The 18912-nt window shown below is 38.7% G+C and overlaps 1 long non-coding RNA gene across 1 annotated transcript in view; it reads right to left on the reverse strand.

Moving 5' to 3' along the window:
- Positions 1-3077: 3077 nt before the first annotated feature.
- Positions 3078-18912, reverse strand: part of LOC143930962 (uncharacterized) — a 49701-nt gene continuing 33866 nt past the window's right edge. The window contains exon 3 of the long non-coding RNA XR_013262860.1: positions 3078-3155. This is a non-coding gene — a long non-coding RNA (uncharacterized LOC143930962). The remainder of the gene's footprint in view (positions 3156-18912) is intronic.

Below are 18912 nucleotides of genomic sequence, written 5' to 3' on the forward strand. Positions count from 1 at the left end.
AGAAAAAAAGAAAGAAGGGAGGCCTTTGCAATTTGTTATGTCACACGATATTTGCGAGAAAGAGAAAGAAAGAGAAAAAGAAAGAAAAAGAAAGAGAAAGAGAAAGAGAGAGAGAGAGAGAGAGAGAGAGAGAGAGAGAGAGAGACAGAGAGAAAGAGAGAAAGAGAAACAAAGAAAGAGAAAGAAAGAAAGAGAAAGAAAGAAAGGATAGCAATAATAATAATAATAGTTGCTGCACTTCCAGTTGCTCACTAATGTCTAAAGCCACACAAGTAGCCGCGGTACTCACTGTATGCGAACTCGACGGAACAGGGCGCTTTAAAAAAAAAAAAAAATTCTTATTTATTTTACTTTATTTTAATTTTTACACGGTTCTTAAAAAAAAAAAAAAAGTGTCACTTTTATTCCTATTACAAGGAATGTAACAATCCCTTGTAATAGAAACAAAACATGGCAGGACCTCTTTAATGCGAGATCTGGGGGGTCAAAAAGACCTCACACGTCATATTTGTACTAAAATGCAATAAAAAATTATGTATGAAAAAAAAAAAAAATGTCCCTTTAAAAGCTATGGACATCGCTTCCACCCTGCAATCGTATGGAGACGGGTGGTGGCCATCTTCCCCTCATTCAGCTCCCATGCCAAGCAGGAGGCAGGATCCGATCGCCGCACATAAGTGGCGGAGGGCACCGAAGAGCGGCACCCATAAAAGTGATCGTGTGGCGAATGAGACCACTTTTATCTTACAGCGGACCGCCCACTGAAGAAGAAGATTACCGGGGTTATGTGTAAAAAATGATCCGCATCCGTTTTTTAATTTTACTGAACAGCCACAGTGAACAAAACACAGATTAAGTCAGTTGACGCGTTTCAGCCTATAAGGCCTTAGTCATAACAACGACATTCCACTTCAAAGAGCAGACGTATAACAACGGCGGGCGGTCCGTAAGTGGTTAAAAAGGGGAAACTAAACTAAACTCAATCACGACCAACTATATTTAAAGGAAGATATACAGCATCTCAGAAAAGTAAGTACACCCCTCACTGTAAATCTTTTCTTCTACCTTTTCATGTGACGACACTGAAGAAATAACACTTGTCTACAATGTAAAGTAGTGTGTACAGCTTGTATTTGAAAAACCGCTGCGCAAAAAATGTGTGACATAAAATTGCAACACACCATCATTTTATTCTATAAGGTCCCTGCTACAATAATTATAATTTTATATATATATATATATATATATAGATATATATATATATATATATATATATATATATATAGATATAGATATTATATATATATATATATACATATACATATACACACACACACACACACACACACACATATATACATATATACACACATTTTAATTTATAAAAAGTTTATTTTTATAACTTTTTATTAAATAATGTAGATTTTTACATGTAGGAGTGAAGTGTCAGAATTGGCCTGGATGGGAAGTGGTTAATGTTATAATATTTTATTTTATATAGGTGACTTTTACTGGCACATAGGGATTTTTTTTATTTATTTTCCCATCTTTCAGAGGGAGTGACTGGAAGGTATTCTCTTCAGTCGGATTTCTCGGCTAAGCTCACCCTCCTGTCTGCATGCCTGAGCTAAGGGCAGATGAATTGCAGGAAGTAATTGTCAACATCCTCTCAATCCTCTGCTCTTATTCAAGATGGCTGCGGATAGAAAAGCTAAGGGGGGGGGGGTCATTACATTTTTTTTAGGTTTTTGTCCCTTCTGTTTTCTGGTGATCTGTCCAGTAACACGCCTCCTGTATTAAATTCCCCCCCCCCACTCTGGATGAAGGAGCACAAGAGACACAGCAGACAGCGTCAATCGGGGGGGGGGGGGGGGGGATAGTGTTAGCACATTTAAATACACTAACAAATTGAAGCCAAACCCCACACTTTATAATCAGTTACAGCAACACATTTCCCCGCCCCCCCACCCCCCCACCCTTTTGGGATAAAGATTTTACATGAACAAACACTGGCAGGGGTGCTTACAAAGATCAGCTTTTAAATGGTTTTGTCTCATCCCTGTAAACTGATACATTCTGCTGGAGAGCTTGAACTTTAAAAAAAATATAAATAAATAAATAAAAAAAAGAAAAAAAAGACTCACTGGCAGGATCACCAGGTAAAACTAGAAGAAAGAAAGCCAAAAAAAAAAAAATAGAAAAACAAATTCCGCCATCATCAAGCTGCAATACAATAAATGATTTGCTTTTGGGTTTAATATCACTTTACATATAAAGCAATGTCAGATCAGGATTTGACATAAAAAAATTAAAATAAAATTAAAAAATCAACACACCACAACACAAAACAAAAAAAAATTAAAAAATGTAAAAGCAAACCAAATAGTATAAAACAGAACATGAGAGCGGAAGAGAGCAAAGTAATTTAAATAGTAACTAGTTTAGGAAAAAGCAACAATAAGAAAAAAATTTATTAATTTAAAAAAAAGGAGAAAAAAAATAAAAAAAGGGGGGGGGGGGGAATAGGAAAAAGCAAAAGAAAGAAAAAAAAAAAAAAAAGAGGGAGGAAAAAGATAGAGAAAGGCAAAAAAATAAAAATAAAAAAAAACTTAAAAAAGTGTAGGGGGGAAGAAAAAGCAACCAATAAAAAAAAGTGGGAGGGAAAAATAAAAGAAAACGGCAAAAAAATAAAAGTGTATATTATATGTATGTATATATATATATATATATATATATATATATATATAAAATCAAAAAGCAAAAAGAAAGGAACAAAACAAAAAAATAAAAGGGGGGGGGGGGGAATAGGAAAAAAGAAAAGGGCGAAGGGAGAAACAAAAATAAAATAAACACATGCTCTGAGCTTTGAATTCAACTTCCCAACCAAACCTTAAGCTCTTCTTTATTCAAGCCAAGATTGATGGCTGTGAAATTTGCAGCCACTACCGGGACTAAAACTCTCACCATCCTACAGCCCAAAAACATCACCACCACCCAGCAGGAGAGGGATCGTAGATCGGTTGGCAATGAAATAAAAGAAAAAGGTGTAAATGGGTGCAATCACATCATCAGTACCTTCACTTTCTCTCGTCTCAAGCAGCAGAAAAGGCAATTTTCATCAAAGGACCAATCACAAACACCTGTAGGTTCACAGTCTGTAAAAATTTGGAACAAAAAAAAAAAAAAAAATCCACGGGTTATAACTTGAACCAACGACCCACATGTGGTGGGGGGAGGGGGGGGACATGACAATATTACAGGTGTCAGAGCATGCACTGATCAACAAAATGGTGATTGGGAAAAAGCAGAAGTAGGGGAACGTTATTCAAAAGACAAATGAAATGGAAGAGAGAGAAAAAAAAAAAGATAAATAAATAAAAAAAGAAATAAAAAGACAAATCCAGAACTTCCATATAAGTCGGGGTGTACACAAATAAATGAGTTCTCTTTTACCTGCCTTATAAAAAAAAGAAAAAAAATATTTGGCTTCACATGAGATTCACTTCCAAGCTAAATAGAACAGAAGGATGACACCTCGCCGCACTGAGGATGAATCCAATAGATGGAGAAGAGCTACTTCCTTCCTGCGTCATCCTCCACCACCTCATCAGACCGATAGCCAGAAAATATAAAACTAAAATTGTAGAAGTACAAACCCTCTAAAAACTCAAAATTGTATCTAAATAATTTATTATATTTAATTTATTATAATTTAAAACCATTAAATTTGAGAGATTATATATATATATATATATATATATATATAAAAATATAAATAATCTCTATCACATACTATATATTTGTTTTATACTGTGTGTATGTGTATAAATAAATATATATATATATATATATATATATATATATATATATATATATATATATATATATATATACACACACACACACACACACACACACACATATATACATACACACATATATACATATATATATATACATATATATATATATATATATATATATATATATATATATATACACACATACATACATACATACATACACACACACTGTGTTCTTTACATATATATATTTATTTTTTATTACACACACACACACACACACACACACACTCTAATATTATTATTTTTTTATATACTGTGTATATTATAAATATTTTTTTATACTATGGATATATTTATTACACACAAATACAGTATCTCACAAAAGTGAGTACACCCCTCACATTTTTGTAAATTTGTGTACTCACTTTTGTTGCCAGCGGTTTAGACATTAATGGCTGTGTGTTGAGTTATTTTGAGGGGACGGCAAATTTACACTGTTATACAAGCTGTACACTCACTACTTTACATTGTAGCAAATATAATATTATATATAAATACATAAAATGTTTTCAGAGAACAATATAAAGTGTAAAAGCCTAAATAGTGTCCAAAAAAAAATTATCACAAATTTATATATAATTTTTTTTTTCTTCTAATAATTGTTTTGGCACATTGCACTTTACAGTATATCAGTCATCCCTCACTGCCAATTTTTATAGTTATGAAATTTGATTCTTTTGCTGAATTAACTTACAATACAATTATTTTTGTAGGAGCAATTTCATATGGTCAATTTTCTAAAGAGTTTAAAGCGCTGTCACAATTTTGGTTTACATTTTTTTTTGGGGGGAGTATTACCTGCTCCAAGTGACTGCATCTTTATATTTGGTTATATTTTCTATGTAAACGGTATGAATAATCCTCACCCCATTGCTGGGGGTCTTACCTGGACTCTTGAAAGGCGTAAACACGCACACATGACCACAGTGATTGGGCCGTACCGTTCACATGAGGCCGCTTCACTCCTCACACCTTAAAGTGTAACTAAAGGCAATTTTTTTTTCCCCCTAGTGTTGGATGGAGTGGAGAGGGATTAGAACCCGTCAGATTTTTACCCGCCCCCCCCCCCACCCCCCTTAGGGAGACCCACACTCTTTATTTGTCCCGTTTACAGATATTATTGAACGTGAAAGAAAATCCCCAAATTTTGGCTCGTCACCGGAACATGAATTGGGGGGGGGGGGGGGGGATTGCCTTAATTTGCAAGAATTATACCTCACTTCCTGTTTTGGATATGAGACACAAGGGCTAACACTATTCCTTGCGGTTTCCAAAATAAAATAAAAACTTAAAAAATAAAAAATAAAAAAAAAACACAACAGAGGCTATGAGCATTCCTTACTGTTTCCAAAATAAAACCACAAAAAACACAAGAACCATGACCATCCCTTACCATTTCCAAAACTAAATAAAAAACACAAAAAAATTAATAAATAAATAAATAAATAAATAAATAAAACAAAAAAACACACACAAGAAATATGACCATCCCTTACCGTTTCCAAAATAAAATAAAAAAAAAAACACAGCAAGGGCTATAAGCATTCCTTATGTTTTCCAAAAACACAAAACAAAAAACAACACACACAAAGTGCTATACTCATTCCTTACGGTATCCAAAATATATATATTAAATAAAAAAATAAATAAAAAAAACACACAAGCAAGAAACACATAACAAGGTCTATGACCATCCTTTACTTTTTCCAATATAAAATAAATAAAAAATAAACCAAAAATACAAGGGCATCCAGAAAAATAAAAAAATATGCCCATAGTTCTACTTTAATTCCAAGTAAACCTCTCAGTGCAACCCCCCCCCCCCTTTTTTTTTTTTAAACACCCTCCTCCCCCAACCCTATTCCTTAATTTGCAAGGGAAAACAAACTTTTGTTGTATGACAACTAGATAAGACTTCAGCTTAGATTTTTATTTTTATTTTTTTAAAGAATTCTATTTTTAAAAGTAGAAATCCAGCCTCCTTATCAAGTAGTTCATTTACGCCTGCTTCTGATTGGCCAAGGCAGGGTGAATGACAGCACAATTTCATCCTCAAAAGGTCTTGTAGTCATGTATAAAAAAAATATAATAATAATAAAAAATAAAAAAAATAGAAAAAAATAAAAATACAATGTGACCCATAAATGGAAGAAAAGTACTCAGCCAGAATCTAATTCCGACAGCCAATAGGAAGTGTGGTGGGACCCAGCGCTGGATCTTGGATATAGCGAATGTTGTATCAGTACAATACGGAGCACACAAAATCTTCATGCACAAAGTGGATGTAAAGGGTGTTAATTGGAACTTACAGCTCACTGTAGAAATCTTCCAATGCCGATGCCGACTGCACTACTGCGCACGCACAAAGAGTGACACTGCCCCCGCCCCGGCCAATCAAAGCAGCTGGTGAAGAAGGGTGCCCGCCCCCCAAGAGATGAGCAGCCGGCAGGGAGCTCCGGGACGCCTCAACGATGGAGCCAAGGGGAGTACAGTTCTGCTTAACCACTTGCCGACCTGTGCAGAATCACATATACATGAGATTCTGCACTTCCGCCTCGGTGGCGCAACACTTTTGCTGTGATTAGTCCCAGCAGAAGCCGATCAGCGGGGGTTCCCGGCCAATGGATGTCCGCCGCCACCCACGGATCGCTGAGGAAGAGACTCAGATGGGAGGCTCTGCATATGTGAACAAGGCAGAGCGTCATCATGACAGCAGGGATTTTCTTTCCCTGGAAAGTCAGAAAAGAAAATCCATCTCTTTCCGTAGTAAAAGTGCCTCCGACACAGTACACAAACACTGGCTAGGCACACAGTTAACCCTTTGATCGCCCCTGATATTAAAGAGGAAGTAAACCCTGATGGGTTTACTTCCTCTTTGATTCCCTGCAAAGGTAAAGCATAATGGGGTACTATGCATCGCATCGCATCGCATCGCATAGTAGTCCATTATGTGTCACTTGCCTGACACAGGAGCCAGCGATGTCACCGCTGTCCCCTGCACTGCGGAGCATCCATCTTCTCGGTGGGTCTCGCTGCTCCGGCGCTATCATTCGTCGGAGCTGCGATGACGTCACTCCCACGCATGCGCACGGGAGCCGCCACTCGCGGCATATCGCCTTTAACTGCGGCGCGCTCAGTGCACCTGCACGCCGCTGTCTATGGCGCATGCGCCGTAGACAACGGTGCCCGTCTTTCGGCAAATATCTCCTAAACCGATATTTCTTATACCTGTAGGTCAAAGTGTGTTGTAAGGGTTTACAACCACTTTAACCCCATTCCCAGCCAATGTCATTAGTACAGTGACAGTGTATGGTTTTTATCACTGATCACTGAATTAGTGTCACTGGTTCCCACAAAGTGCCAATTAGTGTCTGACTGACCGCCGCAATATCAAAGTCACTGATCGCCACCATTACCAGTAAAAATCTATCACATAGTTTGTAGACACTAGATCATTTGCACAAACAAATCAATATATACTTTTTTTTTTTTTTTATCAAAATATGTCGACGAATATCTTGGCTTCAATTTATGAAAAAAATAGATTTAAAAAAAAAAATCAAAATAAATTATTGGGTACGTTTTATAGCGAAAGTAAAAAAATATGTATTTTTTTTCAAATTGGCAGTCTTTTTGTTCAGAGCTGTAAAAAAAAAAAAGCCCGCAGAGGTGATCAAATACCACCAAAACAAAGCTCTATTAGTGGGGGAAAAAAAGACAGATTTTATTAGGGTACAACATCGCACGACTGCGCAATTGTCAGTTACGGTCACGTAAACCATTCCATTAAGACGTTTTTTTTTTTTTTATTGGATATGTGTCTTATAGTAGAAAGTATAAAAAAAAGAAAAAAATTATTATCATCAACAGATTAAAAAAAAAAAAAAAAAAAATGAAGATTATATGATCCCCTCCCTTCAGAGACTGGACCGCAGGGCAGTATTCCAACATGATAACCACCCCAAACACACCTCCAAGACGATCAATACTTTGCTAAAGAAGCTGAGGGTAAAGGCGAAGGACTGGCCAAAGCATGTCTCCAGACCTAAACCCTATTGATCATCTGTGGGACATCCTCAAATAGAAGGTGGAGGAGCGCAAGATCTCCAACATCCAGCAGCTCTGTGATGTCATCATGGAGGGGAAGAGGACTCCAGTGGCAACCTGTGAAGTTCTGGTGACCTCCATGCCCAAGAGGGTGAAGGCAGTGCTGGAAAATAAATGGCGGTCACACAAAATATTGACACTTTGGGCCCAATTTGGTCATTTTCCCTTAGGGGTGTACTGACTTTTGTTGCCAGCGGTTTAGACATTAATGGCTGTGTGTTGAGTTATTTGGAGGGGACGGCAAATTTACACTGTTATACAAGCTGTACACTCACTACTTTACATTGTAGACAAGTGTCATTTCTTCAGTGCTGTCACATGAAAAGATAGAAGAAAAGATTTACAAAAATGTGAGGGGTGTACTTACTTTTGTGAGATACTGTGTGTGTACGTTTTCACCTGTGTGTGTGTGTGTGAGAGAGTGTGTGAGTGTGAATATATATATATATATATATATATATATATATATATATATATATATATATATACACACATATACATACATACATATATATATACATATATATATATATATATATATATATATATATATATATATATATATATATATATATATATATATATATATATATACACATACATACACACACACACACACACACACACACACACTACCGTTCAAAAGTTTGGGGTCACATTGAAATGTCCTTATTTTTGAAGGAAAAGCACTGTACTTTTCAATGAAGCTAACTTTAAACTACCCGTATATACTCGAGTATAGGCCGACCCGAATATAAGCCGAGGCCCCCAATTTACCCCCAAAAAAACTGGCAAACTTATTGACTCGTGTATAAGCCGAGGGTAAGACATGCCTGTCCATCCCTGTGTGTGTGTCCGTCCATCCCTGTGTGTCCGTCCATCCCTGTGTGTCCGTCCATCCATCCCTATGTGTGTGTGTGTCCATCCATCCATCCATCCCTGTGTGTGTGTGTCTCCATCCATCCATCCATCCCTGTGTGTGTGTGTCTCCATCCATCCATCCATCCCTGTGTGTGTGTGTATCCATCCGTGTGTGTGTGTGTGTGTGTGTGTGTGTGTGTGTGTGTGTGTGTGTGTGTGTGTGTCCAGCCTACCTGTGTCCCGAGCCTTTGTCCCGAGCCTCCGTCCCGTGCCTTGCCTCCTTGCCTCCGTGCCTCGCCGCCGTGCCTTGCCTCCGTCCCGTCCCGTCCCGTGCCGTGCCGTGCCTTGCCTTGCCTCCGTCCCGTGCCCTCTTCGTCGGCGCCTCGGCGGCCATTGTAAAATTCAAAAGCTGTGCCGCCGCCTTCGCCTGTGATAGGCGGAACACTGAATTTCCCAGCAGCCTGTGTTCCGCCTATCACGTACATCGTATCATCCTCGTCCGTAGTACGAGGATGATACGATGTCCGTGATAGGCGGAACACAGGCTGCTGGGAAATTCAGTGTTCCGCCTATCACAGGCGAAGGCGGAGCCGGAGGCGCGGCTTTTGAATTATAGAATGGCCGCTGTCTGTCTGCTCGACACGCTGATCGAGCGGGCAGACAGCGATGACTCGAGTATAAGCCGAGGGGGGCACTTTCAGCCTCAAAAAAGAGGCTGAAAATCTCGGCTTATACTCGAGTATATACGGTAGTCCTAACTTTAATCAAATATACTCTATACATTGCTAATGTGGTAAATGACTATTCTAACTGCAAATGTCTAGTTTTTGGTGCAATATCTACATAGGTGTATAGAGGCCCATTTCCAGCAACTATCACTCCAGTGTTCTAATGGTACAATGTGTTTGCTCATTGGCTCAGAAGGCTAATTGATGATTAGCAAACCCTTGTGCAATCATGTTCACACATCTAAAAACAGTCTAGCTCCTTCCAGAAGCTACAAAACTGACCTTCCTGTGAGCAGATTGAGTTTCTGGAGCATCACATTTGTGGGGTCAATTAAACGCTCAAAATGGCCAGAAAAAGAGAACTTTCATCCGAAACTCGACAGTCTATTCTTGTTCTTAGAAATGAAGGCTATTCCATGCGAGAAATTGCAAAGAAATTGAAGATTTCCTACAACGGTGTGTACTACTCCCTTCAGAGGACAGCACAAACAGGCTCTAACCAGAGTAGAAAAAGAAGTGGGAGGCTGCGTTGCACAACTAAGCAAGAAGATAAGCACATTAGAGTCTCTAGTTTGAGAAACAGACGCCTCACAGGTCCCCAACTGGCATCTTCATTAAATAAATGAATAAGGAAGGCTATCACTCCATTTTGCAAGGCCATGCCATACCCAGTGGACAGCGCTTGATTGGAGCCAATTTCATCCTACAACAGGACAATGACCCTAAACACACCTCCAAATTGTGCAAGAACCATTTACAGCAGAAGCAGGCAGCTGGTATTCTATCGGTAATGGACTGGCCAGCACAGTCACCAGATCTGAACCCCATTGAGCTGTTGTGGGAGCAGCTTGACCGTATGGTACGCCAGAAGTGCCCATCCAACCAATCCAACTTGTGGGAGCTGCTTCTAGAAGCGTGGGGTGCAATTTCTCCAGCTTACCTCAATAAATTAACAGCTAGAATGCCAAAGGTGTGCAATGCTGTAATTGCTGCAAAAGGAGGATTCTTTGACGAAAGCAAAGTTTGATGTAAAAACAATGTTATTTCAAATACAAATCATTATTTCTAACCTTGTCAATGTCTTGACTCTATTTTCTATTCATTTCACAACGTATGGTGGTGAAGAAGTGTGACTTTTCATGGAAAACACAAAATTGTTTGGGTGACCCCAAACTTTTGAACGGTAGTGTATATATATATATATATATATATATATATATATATATATATATACATATACACACACACACACACACACACACACACGTTTTCACCTGGCGATCCAGACAATAACATACCCCCTGTATTAGAGAGGACCCTGACTCTGGATGAAGGAGCACAGGGAGAACCATTGGAGAGCAGCATGGTCAGTCTGGGGACAGGGGGTGTTAGACGAACTAGCAGATTTAAATACACTAACAAATTGAAGCCAGGCCACCTCCCGCGTTATAATCCATTATAGCAAACAAATTGGGTTTTCTTTTGGGATAAAGGTTTTAAATGAATAAAAGCTGATCATTGTAAGCACCCATATCAGCGTCCAAAGGCGCACACACACACAGCACCGGCAAGCCACACCCCCCCCCCGCGCTCCCTCCTCTCAGGAGTCTTTAGGAGGGGAGCAGAAATTACAGGGCCTCATCTACAGGTGCCCCCTACCTGCAAAGGCAGTTCTTGTTTTTTTTTGGCAAAAGGTGAACTGTCCCTTTAACCACTTGCCGATCATGCCTTTTCTGGCACTTATTGTTTACAAGTTTAAACCAGTATTTTTTTGCTAGAATATGACTTAAAACCCCCAAACATTATATTTTATGCTAGCAGAGACACTAGGGAATAAAATGGCGATCGTTAAAAAACAAATGTTATTTATGTTTATTTGTGCAGTGTTTTTTCAAATGCAATTTCTTGGGGGGGAAAATACTTTAGTAAAATAAAAAAATAAAAAATTAAAATTTAATTAAAAAAAAAAAAAAACACACAGAATATACCCCATTTTTATTTATTTTTTTAACATGAAAAGGAGGATGTTACACTTAATAAATAGATACGTGACATGTCACACTTTAAAATGGCGCTTGCTTGGGGGAATGGCAACAAACTACGGTACCTAATACTACGTACCATAGGTGACGCCTATGGTGAGGCGGACCCGGAAGTGACGTGAAGGGGAGGAGAGCGGACATGTTTGAGCTCTGCTCCCTCCTCTCTTGCTATGCTGGTATACATGGCGGGTGTATGGTCTTTTTTAGGGATGCACCAATACCATATATCATTTTATATATAATATAGAACATAATTTATTAATTTATTTCTATATATATATATATATATATATATATATATATATATATATTTTTTTTTTTTTTTTTTTTTTTTTTTTACAGGTTACCAATTTAGAATTACAGAGGAGGTGCTAGAATTATTGCTCTCAATTTAACGATCGCGGCGATACCTCGCATGTGTGGTGCGAACTCTGTCTACATAACTGGGTACTTCTGCGCGTGAGCACGAAGGGATGGGGATGCTTTAAACTTTTTTTTTTTTTTTTTTTTTATTATTTTATATTGACACTGTCACTTTACATTTTTTTTCCTTATTTTATTTTTACACTGTACCTTTACTTTTTTATCACTTTTATTCCTAGTACAAGAAATGTAAACATCCCTTGTAATAGAAATAAGGGATGACAGGTCCTCTTTATTGCCTTTACTTTTAAAAGCAAAAGATTTGATCTTTTTTTAACTTTTTTTTTTTTAAAGCAAAAGGATTTACTTTCAGCCTGGGCCAGAAGTGATGTCATTAAGACGCTCCGGTCCTCCAAGGCGATCAAAGACGATCTCGTCTTTTATTGCCTCGGTGACCAGCAGGCCGCACTATTTTGGATCGTTTCTCGTGTGCGCCAGTAATAAATATTGTTAAGCACGAGAAACGCAACAAAGCGGCAGGATAGGGGGGAACCCCGCCTTCATGACAAAGCCAGCCGCAGGGTTAAAGAAAGAAAAAAAAACAAAAAATAAATAAATACTGGGGTTATGGCAGAATTATTATTATTATTTTTTTAAAATAATAAATGATAGAAGAAAACTTTAATAAAAATAAATTCTGTATTCTGACCGTTGGTGTGACACGTGCTGCTTTTTACATACGATTTATAAAACAAAGTGATGCCTAGAGGTCCAGTCGGTCAGACATTTTTTGGACACATTTTGTATAAAAAATAAATAAATAAAAAAATAAAAAAAATATAGTATTTTTTGCTGGAAAATGACTTAGAACCCAAAAATTATAATATATATATATATATATAAATTAGTTTTAAAAGCAGAGGCCCTATATCAGTGATGGAGAACCTTGGCCCTCCAGTTTTGAAACTACATTTCTCATGATGCTCATGAACTCTGCATTGTAGTTGAGCATCATAGGAAACAGTTTCAAAACATCTGGGAGTGCTCCTAATCTCAGCTTGTTACCTGTACAAGACACCTATCCATAGAAACAATCAGATTCCAATCTCTCCACCATGGCCAAAACCAAAGAGCTGTCCAAGGACGTTGGGGAGATGATTGTAGACCTACACAAGGCTTGAATGGGCTACAAAGACCATCGCCAAGAAGCTTGGTGAGAGGTGACAACAGTTGGTGCGATTATTCGCAAATGGAAGAAACACAAAATAACTGTCAATCTCCCTCAGCCTGGGGCTCCATGGAAGATCTCACCGCGTGGAGTTTCAATGATCATGAGAACGGTGAGGAATCAGCCCAGAACTACACGGGAGAATCTGGCCAATGGTCTCAAGGCAACTAAAAGAAATTTCTGACTTCTGATTGCCAGCAAGGGTTTCTCCACCAACTACTAATGCCCTGTGTACACGGTCGGATCAGGAGAACGGTGAGGAATCAGCCCAGAACTACACAGGAGAATCTGGTCAATGGTCTCAAGGCAGCTGGGACCATAGTCACCAAGAAAACAATTGGTAACACAGTACGCCATGAAGGCAAGGTCCTCCTGCTGAAGAAAGCACAAGAAACAGATCTGTCCGAAGTTTGCTAATGAACATCTGAATGATTCAGAGGAGGACTGGTTGAAAGTGTTGTGGACATATGAGACCAAAATCAAGCTCTTTGGCATCAACTCAACTCGCTGTGTTTGGAGGAGGAAGAATGCTGCCTATGACCCCAAGAACACCGTCCAACATGGAGGTGGATACATTATGCTTTGGGGGTGTTTTATCTGCTAAGGGGAGAGGACAACTTCACTGCATCAAAAGGACGATGGACGGGGCCATGTACCATTATATCTTGGGTGAGAACCTCCTTCCCTCAGCCAGGGCATTGAAAATGGGTGGTGGATGGGTAAACCAGCATGACAATGACCCAAAACACACGACCAAGACAACAAAAGGAGTGGCTCAAGAAGCAGCTCATTAAGAAGCCTAGCCAGTCTCCAGACCTTAATCCCATAGAAAATATGTGGAGGGAGCTGAAGGTTCAGATTTACCAAACAGCCTGGAAAACTTAATGACTTGGAGAGGATCTGCAAAGAGGACAAAATCCCTCCTGAGAGGTGTGCAAAGCTGGTGGCTACAACTACAAGAAACGTCTGACTTCTGATTGTCAACAAGGGTTTTTTCCACCAACTACTAATGCCTTGTACACACGCTCGGACTTTCCGACGGAAAATGTTGGATCGGACCGTGTTGTCTGAAAATCCGATCGCGTGTGTGGGCTCCATCGGACTTTTTCCGTCTGAAATTTCCGTCAGAAAGTTTGAGATCTGGATCTAAAATTTTGCGACAACAAAAAGTTTAAATTCCGATCGTGTGTAGTCAATTCCAACGCACAAAGTGCCACACGTGCTACTGCCCTCTTTATAATCCTGTTGTACGTGTTCTACGCCACCGCGTTCAGAACAAATCGGATTTTCCGACAACTTTGTGCGACCGTGTGTATGAAAGACAAGTTTTGGGGAAAAAAAAAATGTGTGTACGCACTGTACGGGGCATAAGTCATGTTTTGTGAAGGGGTCAAATATTTATTTCACTCATTAAAATGCAAATCAATGTGTAACTTTTTTGAAATGCGTTTGTTTTTTTCTGGATATTTTTGTTGTTATTCTGTCTCTCACTGTTATAATAAACTGACCAATAAAATTATAGACCGATCGTTTCTTTGTCAGTGGGCAAACTTAAAAAAAAAAATCAGCAGCCGATCAAATACACCCCCCCCCCCCCCCCGTAGATACCCAACGTGTCATGCTTTAAAAACCGTGCGCGCCCAAACGGCGGCAAATGTTTACGATCCATAGCCGTTGTTTAAAAGCTTCTACAGGTCACCGCTTTAGATTTACAGAGGGGGTCTGGTGCTAGAATCACTGCTCATGATCGGACGTTCGCGGTGATACCTCACATGTGTAAGCGGTTTCCGTGTGCGTAGGACATTCGCCTTTGCACACGCGCACTTTAAAAAAAAAATTCAAATAAAATAGGATTTATTTTTATACGACTTCACTTTATTTTTTTATTTTTTTTATCACTGTTCTTGCTGTCACAAGGAATGTGGCACCAATGGGCATGACAGGTACTCTTAATGGAGGGATCAGGGAGGTCTGCTATGCCTTTGCTTGTATAACTGTCAGCCTTGCAACGTCTCATGGGACTTGTAGTTCCACAACAACTGGAGGGCCGCAGGTTGAGCACCGCAGTGCTTTGTCATATATGCAGCAGCTGGCAAACATTAGAGCTACGATACATGGCGCCCGGGGGAGGGGTGCAGGTCGGAGGTGTCACGCAATGACGAAACATCCACCGACACCCAACAACCCCCACCAATTACCAAGACAGATACTCCTTACCCCCTTCAACACCGGGCACTTCCCCCATCTCCTGCCCAGGACAATTTTCAGCTTTCAGCGCTGTCACACCTTGAAGGACAATTACACGGTCATGCAACTCTGTACCAAGATGAGATTTTTATCATTTGGTTCACACAAATAGGAGCTTTCTTTTGGTGGTATTTAATCACTGCTGAGTTTTTACCAAAGAAATGGAGCAGAATACAAAATTTTGGCCTAAATCTATGAAAGAATATTTATTTATTTGCAAAATTTTATAACAGAAACGAAAAAAAAACTTGTGGTGTGTGTTTATTTTTATTATTTTTAGTTTTATTTAGCTTAGTTGCTAAATAAATGGAAAAAAAAAAAGGACCGAAAAAAATAATAAACATGCACACAAAGTTTCTTTTTTTTCTTTGTGTCCGTTATAAAATTTTGCAAATAAATGTTCAACAGAAACGAAGAAAAACGTGTGTGTGTGTGTGTGTGTGTGTGTGTGTGTGTGTGTTTATATTTTTTTTTTTCGCTCTTTTTTTAGTTTTATTTAGCAAATGAAGCTAAATAAAAACTAAAAAAAACTAAAAAAAAAAAAAACACACACACACACACACACACACACACAGTTTTTGTTTTTTTAAATGTTCAACAGAAACAAACGAAAAACATGTGTGTGTGCGTGTTTCTATATTTTTTTTTTTTTAAACAGTCCTTTTTTTGTTTTATTTAGCAAATAAGCTAAATAAAACGAAGAAAAATAAAAACACACACACACACACACACACACACACACACACACACCACACGTTTTTCGTTTGTTTCTGTTGAACATTTAAAAAAAGAAAAACTGTGTGTGTGTGTATGTTTATATTTTTTTTTCCGCTCTTTTTTTAGTTTTATTTAGCAAATGAAGCTAAATAAAAACTAAAAAAATAAATAAAAAGAAAAACACACACACACACACACAGTTTTTCTTTTTTTAAATGTTCAACAGAAACAAACGAAAAACGTGTGTGTGTGCGCGTTTCTATTTTTTTTTTTTTTTTAAACAGTCCTTTTTTTGTTTTATTTAGCAAATAAGCTAAATAAAACGAAGAAAAATAAAAACACACACACACCACACGTTTTTCTTCCTTTCGGTTATAACATTTTAGCAAATAAATAAAATGTTCTTCATAAATTTAGGCCAAAATGTATTCTGCTCCATTTTTTTTGGTGAAAATAACCCAAAAATCGGTGTATATTATTTAGTCTGTAGAGTCTACAAACTATGGGATATATATCTGATCAAATCCGATCAAACCTGATGCACCTGAGGCCGATCTGATTCCTTGAGTCCCGAAAAACGCCAGGACAGTACAAATACACCCCCCACCCCCTCCAAAAAAAAAAAAAAAAAAAAACGACCACCTTTTGGAGAGTAGACAGTCCCGGGTGTTTAATTTGTCAAAATAGTTTTGGAACATGAAGAAATAAAAAAAAATATATATATATAAAAAAAGGAACAAGTTTCACAATTTTGTTTTGAACATATTGTCATCAGTGCAGTACGGAGTTATCATATAACTGGTGTGGTGGGGATCAGGGACTGGTAACAGTGTGTGTAAAAAAATATAAAAAAAAATAATAATAAATAAAAATTAATACATTTAAATTTTTTGTTTTTACGATTTCAGTTTTTTTTTCCCCCCTCTTTACAATTTTTTTTTTTTTTATTTATTTAACACACGGTGACCAGAGCAACACTTTTTTTTTTTTACACTCGTTACACTGCAAGAGCATGAGAAAAAGGTTCACCATCACTGGTCTAGACCAATGAATTTCATTGGTATAAGCAACAGTTTTAACGGATTCATTCAGTGTGTATTGTTGTGATTAGCTGGGATTGGCCAAAGCAAAAAAAAAAAAAAAAAAGACATACATATATATATATATATATATATATATATATATATATATATATATATATATATATATATATATATATATATATATATATATATATATATATATATATATATATATAAATAAATCACATGGTACAGAATCTTAGGGGGGGGCAACCCAGAGCCCTCCAACAAGTCCCATCATGCCTCTGGGAGTCACTATAACTGCTAGCCTTGCAATTAAGGGTCCTTTCACACGGGGCGGATCAGTTCTGATCCGCCCCGTGGATATCCGTTTGCTCAGCGGGGATCACTCCGCCGATCCCCGCTGAGCAGGAAGAGGACAGGTCCGTCTCTGCACACTGCTCAGGGACGAACCTGTCACAGCGCCGCTCTCCCCTATGGGAGATCGGATGACGACGGACCGCAGTGCCCGTCGTCACCCGATCCGATCCGCAGACGGATGGAAAAATAGCTTTTTCCTCCGTCACACTTTTTCGGATCGGAGCGGGTCGGATGTCAGCGGACATGTCACCGCTGACATCCGACGCTCCATAGAGCTCTATGGAGCATCCGTTCAGGTCCGCCTGAAAAACTGACAGGCGGGCCTGAACAGGACGTTAGTGTGAAAGAGGCCTAAGAGTTGCCAGCTCATCCCTTTAAACCCGGACACATATCACCGGTAATTACGCAGGTTCTGTGGGTGTTCAATGTGGTAATTAACCGCCTGCCAACCAGCGCACAATGATATAAGTTGGCACAATGGCATAGTTGCGCAAATTGGAGTACCTGTACGTCCCCTTTAAGATGTGGCATTGTGGGCGCCCGCCACATGCTCAATGTCCCCTGGTGTCCCAGCGATCGTGTTACGGATCGGCAGAACGTGAAGAGGCCTTTGTAAACAAGACATTTCCCCGTTCTGCCTAGTGACATGACCGGGATCTACTGCTCCCAGTGATCGGGAACGGTTATCCCTACCATGTTCTAGTGAGCCCAACGGCCCCCCCCCCCGCCCCCTACAGCTAGAACACCTCCCCAGGACACACTTAAGCCCTTCATCGCCCACTTAGTGGTTATCCCCTTCCCTACCAGTGTCACTTGCACAGTAATCAGTGCATTTTTATAGCGCTGATCACTGTATAAATGACAATGGTCCCAAAATAGTGTCAAAAGTGTCCGATGTGTCCGCCATAATGTCGCAGTCACAATAAAAAAAAATCGCAGAATAATAAAATAATAATAATGCCATAAATCTATCAGCTATTTTGTAGACGTGATAACTATTGCGCAAACCAATTAATATACATTTACTGCAATTTTCTTTTACCAAAAACTATAATATAGTAAAAAAAAAAAAAAAAAAGTACCTTTTTTGCAAAATTGGCGCTTTTTTTGTTTATAGAGCAAAAAATAAAAACCGCAGAGGTGATCAAATACCACCAAAAGAAAGCTTTAGTTGTGGGGGAAAAAAGGACATAATTTTTTTTGTTTTGGTTGCCACGTCACATGATCGCGCAATTGTAAGTTAAAGCGACGCACTGCCGAATCGCAAAAGGTGCTCTGGTCAGGGGGGGGGGGGGGCGGTAAATCCTTCCAGGAGGCGAAGTGGTTAAACTCACTTTGTGCCTTATCTGC

The sequence above is a fragment of the Lithobates pipiens genome, unplaced genomic scaffold (genome assembly GCF_037356315.1).
Source record: "Lithobates pipiens isolate NorthernLeopardFrog02 unplaced genomic scaffold, aLitPip1_a1.2 Scaffold_25, whole genome shotgun sequence".
Lineage (NCBI taxonomy): Eukaryota > Metazoa > Chordata > Amphibia > Anura > Ranidae > Lithobates > Lithobates pipiens.